This window comes from Canis aureus, chromosome 5 (assembly GCF_053574225.1).
Source record: "Canis aureus isolate CA01 chromosome 5, VMU_Caureus_v.1.0, whole genome shotgun sequence".
In the NCBI taxonomy this organism is placed as follows: Eukaryota; Metazoa; Chordata; class Mammalia; order Carnivora; family Canidae; genus Canis; species Canis aureus.
The window spans coordinates 59,298,552-59,307,591 of record NC_135615.1 but is presented as its reverse complement, the minus strand read 5'-3'; the positions used below and the strand labels follow the sequence as shown (position 1 = coordinate 59,307,591).

The following is a 9,040-nucleotide window of genomic DNA, read 5'->3' as shown; positions in this document are numbered from 1 at the left end:
GGGGGTGGCAGCCAAGGATGGGGGTGGGGCCCTGGGCCTGGTTCCAACCCACAGTGCCTTGCCTTTATGAGGGACTTCAGCCACTATCTGAGCCAGAACCCTCTTACAAATGAAGAGGCAGCCCAAAAGAGGGGAAAGAACTTGCTCAGGATTGCCCAGTAAATTAGTGCTGGGGCAGTGCCCCACCCCCAATAACCCCTCCCCACCCCTCCCAGGCCTGGTTTCTAATCTCTAGGCGTTTGTACACCACCTCACAACACCTTGGAGTCTCAGTGAAGCTGCCATGAAACCAGGTGTCTGCACTTTAATTCAGAAAGGCTCCAAAAAAACAAAAACTGCCAGGTGGGAGGTTCTAGATGCAGTGATATTAGCAAATCACAGATGACATTTAACACTGGGTGACCCAAGGCTAGGGCCCACGGTGTCTGTCCTGCCAGTCCCCTCAGGCCTTAGGTGCTGGCCAGACCATGTAGGACCACAGACCTCTGTGATGGATGGGTGTACAAACCACCTGGGAGCCCAGAGGTGACTGCAGTTCCCAGAACCCAACTACTGGGAGCCTCAGGGTCTGGTCACAAGGGATGCCGCCTCTTTTTTTTTTTTTTTTTTTTAAGATTTTATTTATTTATTCATGAGAGACACACACAGAGAGGCAGAGACACAGGCAGAGAGAGGAGCAGGCTCCATGCAGGGAGCCCAATGTGGGACTCGATCCCAGGTTTCCAGGATCACCGCCTGAACCGAAGGCAGGCACCCAACCATTGAGCCAGTCAGGCATCCTGAGATGCCACCTCTTTAAGTGGGATTTACCCCAGGAGAGGAACCTCCAACAGAGAGAAAACAATGACTAAACTGAACACAGGTCTCTAAGAGCATTACTCAGTTATTCACAGTTCCTGGCTCCCTCTCTTTACTAAACATCACTAAAACTCAAACTCTGCTTTTTATTTTTATTTTTTAAAGATTTTTTAGAAAGTAATCTCTACACCCAACGTGGGGCTTGAATTTACAATCTGAGTCCCATGATCTACTGGCTGAGTCAGCCAGGTACCCCTCAAACCCTTCTTTTTAAATTGGCGATAAATATTGGGAAAGATTGCAATGTGTTCAGTTAAACGAAGAAAAGTCTGTGGTCCATTTCTGACAACCACAATACATTTCAGAGTAAAAAAAATTAGAAATTTACCACACTTATCGTAGCAAGCACAGTATATGTATAGAATTGTTGAATCAGTGTTATACACCTGAAGCTAATATAACACTGTTGTCAATGATACTTCAATTTTTTTTAAAAAATTAGAAATCCATTTCTCAAATGAGGGGGTCCCACAGAAAAGGTAGTGGAAATGGATAAAATTGTCCCAACCTTTTCCCTGAAGAACTAAGGCCCTTCTGCATACTTTCTGCTAGAATCTAGTTTTAGCAAGAAACCTGCTAAATCAGTTTAGCGAGAAATCCCCTCCCCTAATAATCTGAACAAACTCCCCATCCCCACTACCCCCTAGGCAATACCCCTTAGGCTCCTGCCTGCCTCAGCCAGAGCCCACCCCAGACTTAATGTCTGCTCTTAGTGATTTTCCATCCGCCAATGCCCCCCCACCCAACTTGCTTCTTCACTATAAATCCCTCCTTGTTCTGGTTGTCTTGGGAATTGAGCCCAAGTCTATACTGGAGTCTCTTCTCCTACTGCAATAGCTTTTTTCGGTAAAAATCTATCTTCACTGCTTTAACTTCTGTCCGACCCTGTTTCTCTTTATGGTTGTTGGTAATGTGACCCAGATCTGAACTGGAACCAGCATCAGACTCACAGACATAACAACCAGGGTTGGTGCTATGCATCTAGACCTTTTGCCACCAGTCTGTTTGCTGGTTTGGGTATCTGATGATAATCCGACTCCAGAATCCACTGCTCTGGATAAATGTCCCCTGAAACACAGTGAGGACAGATTTTGATTCTTAGGATTCTGAGTATTCCCTAGATGCTGGGTCAGAGTCCCAAGCAAGCAGCTGTTTAACTGTTAGAGTCCTGGATAAACAGAGGCCAGGTGAGTCCTAGGCTTTTCTGATTAGAAGATGCCAGTCTCTGTAAGGAACAGAGGCTGGGTTAGAATCCCAGGCATTTCTGTTCATAAGTGTAAAGGTACCGGTAGTCCAGAACAGGGAAGCTCTTGAACTGAAGGAAAGCTCTCCTCAAACTCCTGCTGGCTATATCCTTCTGTAGCCAAATGCTGTCCACTTTCTTTCTCATTAGCAAAACTTTACTGAAAACTCTCTTTACAGTGGGCCCTCTGGGGGCTCTTGGGATTTGCCCAAATTAGTGCATTACCTAAGGGGAGCCCTAGGGCAATCAAGAACAAAATTTTCTGATGCACTGTAGTCTGCTTTGTTCAGTTGATATGAAGACACCAAAAAGCAACTAAATGATTCAAACCTCATTCAAACCATAGAAGTTGGGATCCCTGGGTTGCTCAGTGGTTTGGCGCCCGCCTTTGGCCCAGGGTATGATCCTGGAGATCGAGTCCCGGAAGCTTCTCCCTCTACCTGTGTCTCTGCCTCTGTCTCTCTGTCTCTCTCATGAATAAATAAATAAAACCTTCAAAAAAAAAAAACAAACATAGAAGTTCTTGAACAATGTCTTCAGAGAATCTGTTCTCAGTAAACCCCTAGAACCCTTCACAGCACCCCCTCACGTTCCCCTCACAGTTCTTCATATCCATCCCTCTCTCCCAAAATATCCTTCACCATCACCACCCCCAGCCCCTCAACTGGCTGCAACTGTAAGACACACCAGACCCCCATCTCTTCTTGCAGATGAGGCCCAAGATGTGACCCATACCCATTCTCAAGCCAGGTTGACAGAAGAGACGCCATTTAAAACTTGGTCTCAGAATCAAAACGTCATCATCAAGGACTCTCCTGACTCCTGAGAAAAAAGGAAAAGATTTGTTGAATATTATAGGGTGGTTCTGGGAGTATGCTCTCCAGATTCCCTGATTTAGATCAACTTCTCTACCTGTGGTTTGGTCTTGGGGATACCTCCCTTCAATTTGGAAAGGCCAAAGGACCACCATATCTGACGACTTTCAAGGATACCTCTAACTCCCATTAGAAAATGAAGAAAGTAAGAGAAAAATGACTAGAAGCCATCCCTCAGGTCTCTCTTGCCCAAATGGATTGGTCAGGTATTCAAAATTACAAACAAAGATGAAATGTGCCTAACGATCACCATTAAATAGAGACAGCAGGAAGGAGCACTTGGGGCTGGAGCTGACCTTCCATATTAGCCTCAGCTCTGGCCACAAGCTTTAGAAATAGTTGCAGACCAGAGCTTCATGACCCATTCCAGAGAAATAATATTAAATAATATTAACTGGCAAAAACGCAGACATGTCTAAGCGCCAGACAATAGTCCAGCATTACGAGGATAGTATTTCAAAACCATTGGAAATACAGAAGGCAAGCTTATGGCTTTGGGATTAAAAGATCTAGGAGGTCCTGAAAGTTTTAATCTATGGCAAATTCCAAAATCACCATCTTCCACCAATTGGGACACTTGCTGAAATTGTAAGAAAGAAGGGTGTTGGGTCTGGGAGTGCCAGGCCTCAAGAGGAAGGGAAAAGCCTGAGTCCCCTCCTCACCAGGACTCTCTCTTTCCGGAGAAAGAAACTCTCTTTCCAAGGAAGTAAGCTTCCAGTGCCCTCAAGCACCACCAAACTCACAAGGGGAAAGAACCCTACATCCTCGAGGGCATCTCACCACGCCTCTCACTGACACCAGGGCAACTCGTTCTACCCTTAGCACCACGTTGTTTCCTGCCCCCTTCCTGAGGTCACCTTACCAGTGGTGAGTTTTGATAATTTACCTCCTGATCTGCCTCTGTCTCCACCCCTTAATATTTCCAGGGGACCTCCTGAAGCTCAGCGCAACTTCCTTGTCAGTTCTGCCACCCTGGAAGCCTGGTAGGAAGGAAGCTTCTCATGAGTTGGGAGATAAAAGGTCATCGTGCCCTAGAAGGATTCCTTCTACAAGTCCCTGATTCCTTCCTTTCATGTAAGTCTCCTACCGGCTCTGTCTGACTTCCCTGAGGGTCCTCTGCCCCCTTCAACTGACACCTCCTCACTGAATATAGAAATCAATTATTAACAGGATTCCCTCTTCTTTATGGACAAAGAAACCTCCACTAATATGGACACATAGAGATAGAGAACCCCCTAAGGTAAAGATAGATCTTTCCATGCCCCTCCCAGGATCCCTCAGTGTCATTTAAAGCCAGAAGGACTTGAAGGGCCCCACTCGATAATCCAAGGTTTGTTAGACAAAAGAACTTGTAATCCCCACTTCTAATCCCAGCAATACTCCCACTTTGGCCATTAAAAAGAACTAATGGTGGGGGGGAGGGGTGCCTGGGTGGCTCAAGGGTTGAGCATCTGCCTTTGGCTCAGGGCGAGATCCCAGAGTCCTGGGATCAAGTCCCACATTGGGCTCCCCACAGGGAGCCTGCTTCTCCCTCTGCCTGCATCTCTGCCTCTCTGTCTCTCATGAATAAATAAATAAAATCTTAAAAAAAAAAAAACAGTACTTTTCTGCATCTTGACTTACCTCTCATGAAATCTTACTACTCTCTCCCTCTCACATCACCATATGTCACTCTCAAAACCCTGCCACCTTGCTTCCTTCACCCACCAATGGGATGCCCCATCATTGTGTCCTTAACACTAGACTATGATCCTGTCCTCAGCCAGATTAATCAGAACCCCAACCCCCACCCCCACCCCTCACCCCATCCCCCACCCCGCATATACATAGTGACCTCACTCTTCATTTCTTTTTCTTGTTTTTAATTTTATTTATTTATTCATGAGACACACACACACACACACAGAGAGAGAGAGAGAGAGAATGGCAGAGACACAGGCAGAGGGAGAAGCAGGCTCTATGCAGGACTCTGGGATCTCACTCTGGGCCGAAGGTAGGCGCTCAACCGCTGAGCCACCCAGGCATCCCTCACTCTTCATTTCAATGGCTCCTACCTCTGGAAGGAAGATGGAGCCTTTCTGGCTGAATATGCCATCACTGATCAACATAAACCTCTAGAATATTCAGCCCTGCCAAATGTCAAATCAGCCCTGGTTGCTGAGTTAATTGCTCTTACTTGGGCTTGCATAAGAGCAGAAGGAATAAAGGTTAACATATATACAGAACGTGAGTTGGGTTCATAAAACAGAGAGGACTCTTGACAGCAGCCAGTACCCCAGTCGAAAATGGACCCCAAACAGCAGAACTTCTAGAGGCACTGTTATTATCCCAGTAGATTATTATGGTAAAAACAGAGGAATGCAGCATGAAAAGATTCACCTGAGATCTAAGGAAATAGATTTGACTGATCAGTACGCTAAATCAGCAGCCTCCTGCCTGACAACCCAAGAAACCCAAGCAGCTTCCAAGCCTTGGGACTGTGCCCTTGCATCCTGCTTTAAGAGCCTAGATCTCTGGTGGGATCATTCACCTTCCCTTGAGAGACAGTGCACTATTTTAGGACGACTCCTTAGGAAATCATAAAAGAAATCCATGTGGCCCAAATGGTAGCTTCAGACTCAGAGAGAACTGGATGGGGAAAGCTTGATATTTAAGCCACTCAGATGGACTTCGAAACACCAAGACGGCTGCTCCACAGTCTTTAAGTTAATCTCTTGAGTTATTGTGTGTGGTTTCTACAATATGACTCATGGAAAAGCACAAAATGCAGGATATAGTAGACAAACAGTGGTCTGGACTGTGGCTCTCATTTGGACCAAGGGGTTGCTCCTTGCCTCAACTGCCAGAAACATAAATCTGGGAAAACCAGGCAAGGTGCAACAAGGAAGGGAAGTAGCTCCCCCTCCACCGTTTTAAACCATGGGATTACCCAGAACCAGAAAACCCTGACCTAGCCATCACTAAATCCAACATAAAAGCTCCCAGCCACTACTACAGGGGTCCCTGGAGATCCCTCCTGTGAATGGAAATTCCTACCTCGTTTCTCAGACATAGCCTGTCCTACACAGAAACCACCTCCAGACACATCTTTTTTCCATCCTCAAAATTAGCATTCTTTGGTTATCCTCAACCACCAGATGATTATTTCTATGACTCCTGGCTAATTCCCGAGGATTCTGACTTTGTCTGGGGGAACCCAAGCGTCCTGGCTGTTCCCTCCCAACTGGGCCAGCTCTAGCTACCTCACCAATCTTCCCAGTCTCTTCATCTTACTCTATTTCCTGCCATCTTCCTGCATTCTTAAATTATTTCTAAAACAACCATCTCCCACTCAGGGTCACTTCACTCTCACTATAAGAACAAGAGGGATCCAGGACAACATGGATCCTCCCTACGGACATCTCAGTTCCTGGGAAGGTGGGGTAGAAAAAAAAGAGCCACAGGACCAGGCCCGTGTTCCATCCAGGACCTTGCTACTTTTTTGGGAAATGTTTGCCACTATTTAAGTACCATCCCCAGGAATCTATCACCTGGTACAAGAAGTTAGATTCAACAACAGGATCATCAATTCACTGAGGAAGCCATTCACCTTGTCTCCGGATAATATCCCTGATCAGTGACTGGCCAAAGTCAAGAAAACCAGCGAGCCATTCTCTATAACTTCAGTGCCCTCGATACGACCCTGGTTACAGAAGGGGGCACTTGCACAGTAGTCAGAGGTAATCATTACATTTTCAACCCCAACAGTCCACCAGACATCTTTGCCATAACCAGGAACATTGGAGAGGTGAATGAAGAAATTTTTCATTGCCATCCCAGCTCATGCTGCCATGGAAGGACAACAGGTCCTGGGATGTCTCATAGATCTCTGAAGGCCTATCAAGTTGGGTACACACATTGATTCTTTATTGAACTCTAATGTTCCTCTATTTATCTTCAAGGCACTCCTTTCATTAAAGGTCACAACAAGCAATTATCTACCGTCACCAAGATTCTAAACAAATAAATGGTGACCGCATAAGGAATGGACTTACGGGGATCCCTGGGTGGCGCAGCGGTTTAGTGCCTGCCTCTGGCCCAGGGCGTGATCCTGGAGACCCAGGATCAAATCCCTCGTCGGGCTCCCGGAGCCTGCTTCTCCCTCTGCCTGTGTCTCTGCCTCTTTCTCTCTCTCTCTCTCTCTCTCTGTGACTATCATAAATAAAAAAATTTTAAAAAAAGGAATGAACTTAAGTTGAACGGAGGAAAGAAGAATTTCTCTTCTTCCCTTGAGCAAGAGGGGAAACTGACAAAGATTCTTTGATTGAATCTTTAGTTGGGATTCCCTGAACCTTCTCCCCAAGGAGGCCCTTCTGTGTACTTCCTTCTAGAATCCAGTTTAGCAAGAATCCTGCTAAGTCAGTTTATCCAGAATTTCCCACCCTGAGATCTTATCATGCTCAGCATCCCTTCTGCCCCCCAGGTGATATCTAATCGTCTGGGCCTCCTGCAGCCAACCTCCACCCCCATCCTCACCACCCCTCACCTCCCATTCCACTTGCTTTTTGGCTTTCGCCCCTCTTTAGGTTGTATTTGGAGTTGGGATTCTATACTGAAATCTCTCTTCTACTGCAAGTTTTTTTTTTTTTTTTTTTTTTAACAAAATGTATCATTGCCAAGTTTAACTTTTGTTTTCTTTCTCAGTGGTCTTTTTCTGCACCTGCCAGGTCTCTCAACAGGCCATTTGCAAGCTCAGCCTGACCTCTCCCATTTCCGGGAGGTGAGGCAGCCTGGGCCACCCCAGGGCTCACTCTAGAGAAACCTGCCCTCAGGTAAGGGAAGTTCCCATCACCAGTGCTGGGAAGTGGCAGAGGAGAGGGAAGGTCTCCACCCTCCCGCTGGAGTCATCACCTCCTGACCTTGGGGCCAGTCTGTGGGGCCAGGACTGCACTTGCTCTCGCAGTATTTGTGGACTTTAGACCGGGGCCTTCCGCATCCGTGCAGAGGCATCCATGCAGACGGATCTCAAGCTGCTCATGCTGGATCTCAGAACTAAATCTAGCATCTAGCACTTTCAGCTCCACTCTGTGGAAGTTTTGCCCACTGGCCCATCACCTCGTGGAACCGCACCGTTACATTTCACTTACACAAAACAGGGTCCTCTGCTTCAACAGCGGAAGCGTGGAGACAGCAGGGCGCCTGGATGGCTCAGTCGGTTAAGCGGTTAAGTGGCTGCCCCTAGGGCCAAGTCTTGATCCCTGGGTCCTTGGATGGAGTCTGGCATCTGGCCCTCTGCCCCTGCCTCTCTCCCTGTCTCTCATGAATAAATAAATAAAATCTTAAAAAAACAAAAAGTGTAGAGACAACAGAAGCATACCTAACCCTGGGCTGCCCTTTGCCCCGCATTCCAGGTAAGGACATGGAGGCGGCAGGTAAGCGGCTAAAAGTGCACCTGCCTCCCTCTGAAACCTGTCCTCTCGCCCTTGCAAGGTGCCCAACCTCACTGGGCAACTGAGGAGGGTCACTCAAGGACTCATGACGTCCTGAGGCTTTTGGAAAGACACACCATGAGGTTTCTGTTTATCTTTTTTTCCCCCTAAGACAGACCCTCGGGTCCCTGTTCCCTCGGCCCCCCTCCCTGCCCTCCGCTGCCTTAGTATCCCTCCCTACGCACCCGCCAGGTGGGAGAAAGAAGAGTCTTCCTCCCTCCTGGCTCCCTTCCTCTCCAGGGGGTCGCTGGGGAGGGGGTGGGAACGTCAAACCCGCTCTCCAGAAGCAAGGTGGGAGCGACGGGAGCGGGCAGGGAAGGGCTGCCTCCTTCTGGGGAGAGTCAAAGGGCCGCCCGTTGGACTCCGCCGCCGGCACCTGCTACGGAGAAGCCCTGGGGCTGAGGCGCCGCCCCCGCCCCCGCCGGGCGGGCGCGCGGAGAGAGCGCTGGCCCTTTAAGAGCGGCGGCCCCGGCGCGCGGGGAGGAGGCCTGGGAGCGCCCCGAGCTGCGCCCAACTCGCCGGGGACGTCGGGCGCCGGCTCCCGGGCTCGTCCACTCGCTCCGGCCGGCTGCCTGCGCCTCCTCCCGGGACTGCGC

At 48.4% G+C, this 9,040-nt stretch overlaps 1 long non-coding RNA gene across 1 annotated transcript; it reads right to left on the bottom strand.

Moving 5' to 3' along the window:
• Positions 1–2,787: 2,787 nt before the first annotated feature.
• On the bottom strand, positions 2,788–8,830 carry LOC144314295 (uncharacterized). The gene is made up of 3 exons (XR_013380123.1): positions 8,103–8,830; positions 3,863–3,956; positions 2,788–2,923 (listed from the first exon to the last, which is right to left on the bottom strand). It is a non-coding gene; the product is annotated as an uncharacterized LOC144314295 (long non-coding RNA).
• Positions 8,831–9,040: the final 210 nt, after the last annotated feature.